This window comes from Babylonia areolata, chromosome 6 (assembly GCF_041734735.1).
Source record: "Babylonia areolata isolate BAREFJ2019XMU chromosome 6, ASM4173473v1, whole genome shotgun sequence".
Lineage (NCBI taxonomy): Eukaryota > Metazoa > Mollusca > Gastropoda > Neogastropoda > Buccinidae > Babylonia > Babylonia areolata.
Genome location: NC_134881.1, coordinates 9,853,346 through 9,865,845, shown reverse-complemented (window position 1 = coordinate 9,865,845; position 12,500 = coordinate 9,853,346).

The window sequence follows — 12,500 nt, the reverse complement described above, 5'->3', positions numbered from 1 at the left end:
GCCCCACAGTAAATGGAAGTTGTCATCAAAAGATTGCACTGCTGTCTGAACACCCGCAGACTCCAGGCAAGGAGTGGAGGAGGGAGAGAGAGAGAGAGAGAGAGAGAGAGAGAGAGAGAGAGAGAGAGAGAGAGAGAGAGAGAGAGAGAGAGAGAGAGAGAGAGAGATCGATATACGTATACAGAGATAAAAAAAAAACAGAGAGAGAGAGAGTGAGAGACAGACAGACAGACAGGTACATAGAACAGACACACACACACACACACACACACACACACACACACACACACACACACACACACACAGGGATATAGAACAGAGAGAGAGAGAGAGAGAGAGGGAGAGAGAGAGGGAGAGAGAGAGATATATATGTGTATAGAGATATAAAAAAATCAGAGAGACACAGAGAGAGACAGAGAGAAATAGAGACAGAGAGAGACAGAGACAGAGAGATATTGATATACGTGTATAGAGATAAAAAAATAGAGAGAGAGAGGGAGAGAGAGAGAGAGAGAGAGAGAGAGAGAGAGACAGACAGACAGACAGACAGACACACACACACACACACACACAGGCACACAGAACACACACACACACACACACACACACACACACACACACACACACACAGAGTCCTCTTGTCTCTGATATATTCCCGCTCTCCACCAAACCCATGATAATCACGCCTTCTAAAATTAATCATCATACACGACATCATACGAAAAAAAAAGGTGTGCCAAGAGAAATTAGCCGACCACACCTGCAGGGTAAAGCAAAGAATAATAAAGGAAGAAGAAAACGAACCCAAACCCAACCTTGTTTCCAGCCTCTTTGAAAACCAACCTTCCTAAAACGTCCTCGTTCCCCAAAACTAAGCGGCAGTTTTTCTACTCAAGATTGCGCAATTTCCGACTCTCATCTCACGTGAACATCTGGCTCCTCCAGCTTGAAATTTCACAGTGAGTTGTCAGGCTCTCAGTACTCTGTGGTGTGCTTGTTTTTGTTTTTTTTCTCTCTCTAGCTGATTCTGATACTGAGAGCACGTGGTAATGGTGCTGTGTTGCGCCGCAAACTGTGGCTGGTCGATGGCTTGGAACTGTTGAATGTTCCGTTTCAATTGCTGAAAGAGAAAGCTTTCGAAGTTCAAGCATCAGAGAGGGAGATGGTGCTCTTTTAGTGTGTGTGTGGGGGAGGGGGTGCATGATTTACACACACACACACACACACACACACACACACACACACACACACAGAGAGAGAGAGAGAGAGAGTCCTCTTGTCCCTGATATATTTCCGCTCTCCACCAAACCTATGACAATCACGCCTTCCAAAATTAATCATCATACACAACGTTGTACAAACAAAACAAAAGTGTGCCAAGAGAAATTAGCCGACCACACCCGCAGGGTAAAGCAAAGAATAATAAAAGAAGAAGAAAACGAACCCAAACCCAACCAGGATTCCAGCCTCTTTGAAAACCAACCTTCCTAAAACGTCCTCGTTCCCCAAAACTAAGCGGCAGTTTTTCAACTCAAGATTGCGCAATTTCCGACTCTCATTTCACGTGAACATCTGGCTCCTCCAGCTTGAAATTTCACAGTGAGTTGTCAGACTCTCAGTACTCTCTGTGTTCTGTTTTTTTTTTTTCTCTCTCTCTCTAGCTGATTCTGATACTGAGAGCACGTGGTAATGGTGCTGTGTTGCGCCGCAAACTGTGGCTGGTCGATGGCTTGGAACTGTTGAATGTTCCGTTTCAATTGCTGAAAGAGAAATCTTTGAAAGTACGAGAGTCAGAGAGGGAGATGGTGCTCTTTTAGTGTGTGTGGGGGGAGGGGGTGCATGATTTACACACACACACACACACACACACACACACACACACACAGAGAGAGAGAGAGAGAGAGAGAGAGAGAGAGAGAGAGAGAGAGTCCTCTTGTCTCTGATATATTTCCGCTCTCCACCAAACCTATGACAATCACGCCTTCCAAAATTAATCATCATACACAACGTTGTACAAAAAAAAAAGTGTGCCAAGAGAAATTAGCCGACCACACCCGCAGGGTAAAGCAAAGAATAATAAAAGAAGAAGAAAAAGAACCCAAACCCAACCAGGATTCCAGCCTCTTTGAAAACCAACCTTCCTCAAACGTCCTCATTCCCCAAAACTAAGTGGCAGTTTTTCAACTCAAGATTGCGCAATTTCCGACTCTCATCTTACGTGAACGTCTGGCTCCTCCAGCTTGAAATTTCACAGTGAGTTGTCAGACTCTCAGTACTCTCTGTTGTGTGCTTGTTTTTTTTTTTCTCTCTCTAGCTGATTCTGATACTGAGAGCACGTGGTAATGGTGCTGTGTTGCGCCGCGAACTGTGGCTGGTCGATGGCTTGGAACTGTTGGATGTTCCGTTTCAATTGCTGAAAGAGAAATCTTTCGAAATAAAAGAGTCAGAGAGGGAGATGGTGCTCTTTTAGTGTGTGTGTGGGGGAGGGGGTGCATGATTTACACACACACACACACACACACACACACACACAGAGAGAGAGAGAGAGAGAGAGAGAGAGAGAGAGTCCTCTTGTCTCTCATATTCCCGCTCTCCACCAAACCTATGAAATCATGCCTTCTGAAATTAATCATTAATCATCATACATGACGTCGCACAAAACAAAAGTGTGCCAAAAGAAATTAGCCGACCACACCTGCAGGGTAAAGCAAAGAATAAAAGAAGAAGAAAAAGAACCCACACCCAACCTTGTTTCCAGCCTCTGAAAACCAACCTTCCTAAAACGTCCTCGTTCCCCAAAACTTAGTGGCAGTTTTGCAACTCAAGATTGCGCAATTTCCGACTCTCATCTCACGTGAACGTCTGGCTCCTCCAGCTTGAAATTTCACAGTGAGTTGTCAGACTCTCAGTACTCTCTGTGGTGTGCTTGTTTGTTTTTTCTCTCTCTCTAGCTGATTCTGATACTGAGAGCACGTGGTAATGGTGCTGTGTTGCGCCGCGAACTGTGGCTGGTCGATGGCTTGGAACTGTTGAATGTTCCGTTTCAATTGCTGAAAGAGAAATCTTTGAAAGTACGAGAGTCAGAGAGGGAGATGGTGCTCTTTTAGTGTGTGTGTGGGGGAGGGGGTGCATGATTTACACACACACACACACACACACACACACACACACAGAGAGAGAGAGAGAGAGAGAGAGAGAGAGAGAGAGAGAGAGAGAGAGTCCTCTTGTCTCTCATATTCCCGCTCTCCACCAAACCTATGAAATCATGCCTTCTAAAATTAATCATTAATCATCATACATGACGTCGCACAAAACAAAAGTGTGCCAAAAGAAATTAGCCGACCACACCCGCAGGGTAAAGCAAAGAATAAAAGAAGAAGAAAAAGAACCCACACCCAACCTTGTTTCCAGCCTCTGAAAACCAACCTTCCTAAAACGTCCCCAAAACTAAGCGGCAGTTTTTCAACTCAAGATTGCGCAATTTCCGACTCTCATCTCACGTGAACATCTGGCTCCTCCAGCTTGAAATTTCACAGTGAGTTGTCAGGCTCTCAGTACTCTCTGTGGTCTGTTTTTTTCTCTCTCTCTCTCTCTAGCTGATTCTGATACTGAGAGCACATGGTAATGGTGCTGTGTTGCGCCGCGAACTGTGGCTGGTCGATGGCTTGGAACTGTTGGATGTTCCGTTTCAATTGCTGAAAGAGAAATCTTTGAAAGTACTAGAGTCAGAGAGGGAGATGGTGCTCTTTTAGTGTGTGTGTGGGGGAGGGGGTGCATGATTTACACACACACACACACACACACACACACACACACACACACACACACACACACACACAGAGAGAGAGAGAGAGAGAGAGAGAGAGAGAGAGAGAGAGAGAGAGAGAGTCCTCTTGTCTCTCATATTCCCGCTCTCCACCAAAGGTATGAAATCATGCCTTCTAAAATTAATCATTAATCATCATACATGACGTCGCACAAAACAAAAGTGTGCCAAAAGAAATTAGCCGACCACACCTGCAGGGTAAAGCAAAGAATAAAAGAAGAAGAAAAAGAACCCACACCAAACCTTGTTTCCAGCCTCTGAAAACCAACCTTCCTAAAAACGTCCTCGTTCCCCAAAACTAAGTGGCAGTTTTTCAACTCAAGATTGCGCAATTTCCGACTCTCATCTCACGTGAACGTCTGGCTCCTCCAGCTTGAAATTTCACAGTGAGTTATCAGGCTCTCAGTACTCTCTGTGGTCTGTTTTTTTTCTCTCTCTAGCTGATTCTGATACTGAGAGCACGTGGTAATGGTGCTGTGTTGCGCCGCGAACTGTGGCTGGTCGATGGCTTGGAACTGTTGGATGTTCCGTTTCAATTGCTGAAAGAGAAATCTTTCGAAATAAAAGAGTCAGAGAGGGAGATGGGGCTCTTATAGTGTGTGTGTGTGTGTGTGTGGGGGGGGGGGGTGCATGATTTACAAATTGACTGATAATGAAAAACCAGGAAGAAAGGGAGAGTGGGAGAAAGAGAGGATCAGTGGGGGAAGGGGAGAGGGAGAGAGAGAGAGAGAGAGAGAGAGAGAGAGGGGGGAGAGGGGGGTATTCAGGAAATCAAAATATTTCAAACTGATCCAGAGAGGACTTTTCCCCCTCTAATTCTGGACTTCAAAGAGTTCGTTGTTGATGAGACTCAGAGGAAAAAGAAAGAAAAAAAATAGAGAGAGAGACAGAGACAGAGAGAGAGGGAGAGAGAGTGAAAGGGAGAGAGAGAGAGAAAGAGAGAGAGAGAAAAAAAGAGAGAGGCAGTCATAGAGACACAGAGACAGACAGACAGGCAGACAAACAAACTCATAAACTGGCCTATCATGCAAACAGAAAGACCGAGAAAGTCACAGAGAAGAGTTTAACGGATAGATAATAAGAGAGAGAGAGAGAGAATATTTTCCAACGGTGAAGATTATTAGCATTTTGGCCGATTCACACATTTGCTGTTGTTCTAAGACACACACACACACACACACACACACACACACACACACACACACACACACACAGACAGACAGACAGACAGAGACAGAGAGACAGAGAGAGAGTGAGGGAGGGGGAGGGGAACTCAGAGAGAGAGAAGGAGACGGGGGAACCGAGAGAATGATAAAGACAGAGACAAGAGACAGAGACATTGAAACAGAGACAGACAGACAGAGAGACTGACAGACCGAGACAGACAGACAGACAGACAGACAGAGAAAGAGAGACAGAGAGAGAAAGAGACAGAGACAGACAGAGAGACAGAGAGAGACAGGAAGAACCCCAATCAGATCCTTATTAACGTAATGCAACCTGCCACCCCACTCAGCACACCTTACCACAGCACCGCTGTTCTGACCAGGCTGTCCTTTCATAGACTTCAGGGGGTGTGAACCCACACCCCCCCACCCCCACCCCCACCCTCACCCCCACCCCCCCAAGGACAGGTGTGACGTCACTTGGTGCCGCGACATCTATCAGGCTTGGTTGAGTCCCATTGGGAAAGGCAGGCAACTCCGGTCTTTGCTACGTCAAAGTTCAAACGCTCTCGTTGACGCATAAAAGATGTTGAAAAAAAATATGGGAAGATTAAAGAGGTGTGGGAGAAATAAACGTAGCGAAAGAGAGAGAGAGAGAGAGAGAGGGGAGAGAGAGAGAAGGGCAGTAGAGAGAGAGAGAGAGAAGGGAAGGAGAGAGAGAGGGGGGGAGGAGCATGAGAGAGAGAAGGGAAGGACAAGAGAGAGAGAGAGAGAGAGGGAGACAGAGAGACAGAGAGATAGAGAGAGACAGAGAGAGATAGAGAGACAGAGAAGCAGAGGGGCAGAGAGACAGAGAGAGAAGGGATGGAGAGAGAGAGAGAGAGAGAGAGAGAGAGAGATAGAGAGACAGACAGACAGACAGACAGACAGACAGACAGAGACAGAGACAGAAAGACAGAGCATGAGAGAGATGAGATGAGACAGAAGAGAGAGGAAAGAGGGATGGATGGAGAGAGACAGATAGAGAGAGAAAGAGAGAGAGAGTGGAGAGAGAGAGAGAACAAGAACAAGAACAAGAAGAGAGAGAGAGAGAGAGAGAGAGAGAGAGAGAGAGAGAGAGAGAGAGAGGACAGACAGACAAAGACTGAGAGACAGACAGACAGAGAAAGAGAGACAGACAGACAGAAACAAATAATGAAAGAAAACAGAAAGGAAGAGGGCACAGACAGACAGACAAACAGACAGACAGTGCCTTGTTCCAATCTCATTCCTCCAGCCCCCCCTCCCCCCTCCCCCTCCCCTCTCTCGACTTTTCGAGTGAGTGAAACTGTCACATACAAAGCACACTAATGCAAAAAGAAACTCAGACATACGCATGCACTTGCAGAACATTATCAAAGTACGCAACAAATATCCATCATGAGAACACACACACACACACACACACACACACACACACACACACACACACACACAGAGGAAGCATGAATGGGTCTGTTCCTCTCTCCTTTTTCATTTATTTTCCAGCGTTTTCTTTGGAATCTTTCGCTTTACTATCATTAATATTATCATCATTATTATCTTTACTATTATTTATCATTCTTTCATATTTTCGGCCAATAAAGAAATAAAGAAAGCCACGTGCAGAGCTCTAAGATAAAGAAAAGTGCTCCATAACTTGCATGCAATGAGGCCACAAAAAGGCAAGGGGGGTGGTGGGAGGGGAAGAGAAAAAAGAAAAAGAAAAAAAAAGTGTGATCCACGCCGTGTCCACGAGAAGTGAGCGGATGGCGGAGGTGAGAAACGAATGAACAGGCTTTCGTTTCCAACAACCACCCCCCTTTTGAAAGCTGATCTTTCATTGGTCCCTGCTAGCTCCGTCACAGCCACCAGTGGCAGTGCTCATCTCATGATCACGTAATTTCCGGCTCCCACCTTGCGCGAACTTCTGTCTGCCCGAGTTTGAAAAAAAAAAGAAGAAAAGTGAGACTCTCCATATTTTGTGGTCTGTATGTTTCCCTGGCTGATTCTGAGGGCTTTGGTAAATGGCTTTTTTTGTGTGTGGAATTTTTAGTCTTTATGTTTCAAAAGATAAAAGAGGACAGAGTTGAATATGAGGGTCAACACACACACACACACACACACACAGATGAATAGACAGACAGGGAAATGGGGGAAAGATATACAGAAGGAGAAAGTGAGAGAAAGAAGATTAGATAGATGTAGATAGAGAAAGAGAAAAAGAGAGAAACACAGAGTTATAAAGAATTAGAGACATAGGGAAGGTGGAAGGACTGAAGAGAGAGAGCGAGCAAAACATACATTTCTCTCATCATTTCTCTTTTCAAACCCAATACAAACCCACCATAGTCATGTGTAATCGTGCACATGTCAGCCGCCTTAATTTGTCTGTCAGCTAGCTGGGAACCTTTTTTGTTTTAGAATTTTTATTTTATTTTCTAAACTGACAATCCGATCTTAATAATGAAATATAACTGTACCAGTATGATGAATGAATGGAGTCTTCCGTCGGACCGACGGATGAGTAGGCAGGCAGGCTTATCTGTCGGTGTGTGTCCTCATATGGGAGAAGATGCCGATTCTGGATGCGCAGCACTTCCCACAGGTTTTTTGCAAGGGAAAACGTCTCCAGAAGTTGAGCCCTGCTTCCTTCGCTCTCGCTTCTCCTTAATGGCCAGCGTTCTCTAGTTTTCAAACGTCTTTATGCCACTAGAGCACAGCATCCTCCAGCGAGAGCGGTCAAGGGCATCAGTTTCCCAAGAAGCGATGTCAATGTCACAGGCTTTGAGGTTTGTCTTCAAGGTGTCCAGTATGGTGGATACAATTACAAAACATACCAGCCACCTGCCCACAAGACAATTTTGTGAGCACTTGGTGACAATGTTTCATGCAGCTCCACTTATGCTTTCCCTTCATGTTGAGTCCTTTCCCCTGTTTTCATCCTTCACACTGCTACGTTCCAACGAAACAAATGAAGTCAACATCAATGGCATCATTGACGACCACCTCACCGTTGAACAGAACACCTCATGACGATATCCAAGTAATGCCCTAACCATAAGGAATGAAAGAAAATATTCTTATCCACATTCAGTATTGCACCTGAATGCCTTACTAAGACAGACCAACATTTTGTCATGGATATTCACTACTCCTCCCACATCAAACATACAAACACTCAAGTCCATGAAACATCACACGCATACAGCAAACTAAGAGAAACCAACACACATGAAAGCAAACATAATGCATAATTTTCAAGTGATTCAGGAGCATGCATATAGACGAACCTGGCTCTCCCATTTACCCATTTACACAAAACATACTCGAGGAGTTTAAAAGTATCTAGCTAGTTGACCAACCTCTTTGAAAATTGAAAACCAAACTCACTCACTCACTCTCTCTCTCTCCTTCATCCCCCCTCCTCTCTCCTTCACTCACCCCCCCCCCCCTCTCTCTCTCTCCGAAGGAAATGGAAGCGTTGAGCCGAAGGTCGCATCGATTGTCGACTTTCGTCCCAGTTTACGCCCTCGCTCTTTCGAATGGGAGTCGTTGACCATACATTTCTGTGCTGCTTGCTCCGGTCATCTGGCTGTGGGCAAACAGGTATCCATAGTGCTGTTACGTGTGTCCAGTTCCCAGCTGTTTGCTGTAGTGTTTAGAGAAAGAGAGACTGGGTACGATCTCTCTCTCTCTCTCTCTCTCTCTCTCTCATAGAACGTTGGTAGTGAGTGTCTCCGGGGAAGTCGCTTCTCGTGCAATGGGTATCAGTGCGTCCAACTTTTGTATTTGGTAATATGAGCGCACACACACACACACACACACACACACACACACACACACACACACACACACACACACACACACACACACACACACACACACACACACACAGAAGCGGTCAAAGGCAACACAAGTTTAAAAAACTTCATTTCTTGTGGCTCATGGAGGCATTGAAACGGTACATACACGCATACATACATACGTACATACATACATACTTCTGTAAAACATATCGTGAAAACTAAAAGAGTGATGCTAACCAAAAAACAACAACAAAAAAACAAGAAACAAAAACAACAACAACAACAACAACAAAAAACCAAAACAGAAAAGCAAACAAACAAACAACAACAACAACAAAACAACCCGAAAACAAGAAGAAAACGAAAAAGCCCATTCGTAAAAACACGCAAATACACGTTTAGTATTTTTTCCTTAAGCAGTTGACATGCATGTCAACAGATGAGAGAGAGAGAGAGAGAGAGAGAGAGAGAGAGAGAGAGAGAGAGAGAGAGAGAGAGAGAGAGAGAGAGCTGAAAATATCTGCTTATTCAACATGTATCTGAATGAAAATGTAAGGATTGTATACTTAATGCACGCGTTTGCATGTGCTCTTTCTTCATGCAATGTATGTGTCAGGGTGTAGTCCGAATGTCCTTCTGCGCCTTGAAAATTCTGTGTTACTTTTTGCGATTTATTTATTTACCTCATGTTTCCCTGTGCAACAGCACTGGGCGTGAAAAAAAATATACCCATGCTTGTTCCACTCAGTTCATTGAAAATGAAAACGTTCGTACGTTCTCTCTCTCTCTCTCTCTCTCTCTCTCTCTCTCTCTCTCTAACATCTGCATCAGCAAATTAATCACTTCTGTATATGTACAATGATAAAGTTGTGTTTTATCTGTTCTCCGTGTGTTCGCTATTTGCTTCTCACTTCGGTCATGTTTCTGTGTGTGCATAAGTAAGTGTGTGTGTGTGTGTGTGTGTGTGTGTGTGTGTGTGTGTGTGTGTGTGTGTGTGTGTGTGTGTGTGTGTGTGTGTTAGTGTGTGTGTGTGTGTGTGTGTGTGTGTGTGTGTGTGTGTGTGTGTGTGTGTGCGCGCGTTGGGTGGAGAGAATGTGTGCATGTGTATGTGGCATGTGGAGGTGGGGGTGAGTGGATGTGAATGTGTGAATGCATTCGTTTTATTTCTTTTTACAATGTCGGTGATGCTGAAGATGATTATCATTCGTCGTAGTAGCAGTAGATGTAGCAGTGTTAAAAATAATCATTATTGTTGTGCCGTTATCGTTTATTGTTATTGTTGTCACAGGGACAGATTGGAAGACTAGGCTATGCTTAAAATCTTTATCCTTGAGTAATAAAATTTTTGAATCTTTGAATTTTGTATCTCCCCTCAATCTCTCAGTTAGTTTTTGCTCGGACATTGAAAACTGCCATGGCGTCCGGACAGTTTCTAGGTGACGGCTTTCTGTTTAGTTGTTTTTTTTTTCTCCTCTTTTTAATTTACACTCCCCCCCCCCCCCCCCCCCCCCCCCCCCCCCCCCCCCCCCCCCCCGACCCCGCTCCCCCTGTCCCCTAAACACTTTTTTTTTCCTGGTCTTCGAAAATATGCACAATTATTTTTGCTACATCACGTCACATTGTTCACTGTCACCGTTGCGGTCTCTGTCTCCGTCTGTCTGTCTCTGTCTCTCTGTCTCTGTCTGTCTCTCTCTTTCCAGCCCACAAAGAGCAAGCCTTTACAACAGCTGTGGAACAGATAGATGCAAAGTACTGACTGTATCGCCCCAGACAAATCAGGGACAGCAACAACTGATGATCGGGTTACAAGAAAGAAAACAAGAGAGGCAAGGCCTTCAAGACTCACTTGTGATACACTTAAAAAAAAAATCCAAGCTTTTTATGTATCGAGTATAATTTCAAAATGTAATGTTTAAGATGAGAAAGATCAGTAAAGTAAATTAAGTCCCCTAGCATTAATTACAGAGTAATTTCCCTATTTTACTATCTGCACCAAAACGTTTGCAAAATAAATAAAATTTCCATGCTGAGAAAAGAAGTTCCTGTTTAAACAGAAAATGATAATAATGACTGCTCTTGTTGTTGGGTCAGAATATCAGATCAAAGTGCCAAGTTTAGAGAATACAAAAAATATAAGTATAACAGTAAATGCAGTTTGCATATAATTACTCTTCATTCTTTATTTTTGTTGTGCCCATCCCAGAGGTGCAATATTGTTTTAAACAAGATGACTGGAAAGAACTGAATTTTTCCTATTTTTATGCCTAATTTGGTGTCAACTGACAAAGTATTTGCAGAGAAAATGTCAATATTAAAGTTTACCACGGACACACAGACACACAGACACACAGACAGACAGACATACACACAGACAACCGAACACCGGGTTAAAACATAGACTCACTTTGTTTACACAAGTGAGTAAAAAACAACAACAAAAAACAAAAAAAAAAAAAAAAAAAAAGAAAAGAAAAAAGAGGATCATCTATATCCTCCCATTCCTCCCCCACCCCCTTTGAGAGCTAACCCTTTTAAAAAAAAAAAAAAAATTCTTTTTGGTCTCGACTCGCTCACTCTACAACGGCAAGTGGACATTTTCATCCAAAAGTAATTTCCGACGCCCCCATCTTGTGTGAGCTCTTGGCTGCTGGAAGCTGTAGGAAAAGAGGGGTCATCAGACTACTCCCCTTTTTCTTTTCTTTTTTTTCTTTCGTCGTCAGTCTACCTTCCTCCATCGTCTTTCTGTAGGTCTGGTTTTCTGATGGAACCCCCCCAACCCCCCCCCCCCCCCCCCCCAAAAAAAAACAACAACAACCAAAAAACAAAAAAAAACAACAACAACAAAACAAAACAACCCCCCCCAAAAAAACAACAACAACAAACAAACAAAAAACAACAACAACAACACACACACACACACAAAAAAAACAAACAACCCGCAAGGGGAAGCCTGTGTTGTGATTTTGGTTGATTTCTTTGAACATTGGTATTTCTGCTTCAAATAAGTATGGAATAAAAGGTGGACACGGAGAGAGAGTTAAACCTAGAGCGAGAGCAAGAGCGAAAGAGAGAGAGAGGGGGGGAGGGAGGGAAGGGGAGAGAGAGATAACGATAACGATCTTTCATTCAGATTAAGGCCAAAGCCCCTTACTGATGGGGGTCATACAAGAAAATAGATAAAGATAATGACTTGACACGATAACTCAACATCACAAATCAACCAAAAGTAGCTAATACAATTCTCAACAACATTCACAAAATAACGATTCGAAGTCTCTTCAATGCCTCATATAAGTATTTGGCCAAGTTATGCTGAGTAAGTTCATGTTTTGACGACATGAGCAAATTAAATCTAAAAGCACAGGGATCTTTATAATATTTAGGTTGAATTAATCTTTGTCTGAGGTCACTCAAAGCAGGGCAACATAACAAAAAAATGCAGTTCATCTTCCCTACCAGGATGCACAAGCGACATGTATATACACATTCACTCCTACTACAGTATCTGAAACTGTGAACAGCAATATTAGAAACATCAAATCTAAATTTTGTTTTACATATCTGTTTATTTCCATCCCAATAATTTATATGGTTCATTCCCCTGAGATGTTTTAAAGATTCTAAACTGGAGAGAGAGAGAGAGAGAGAGAGAGAGAGAGAGAGAGAGACTGAGGGAGACAA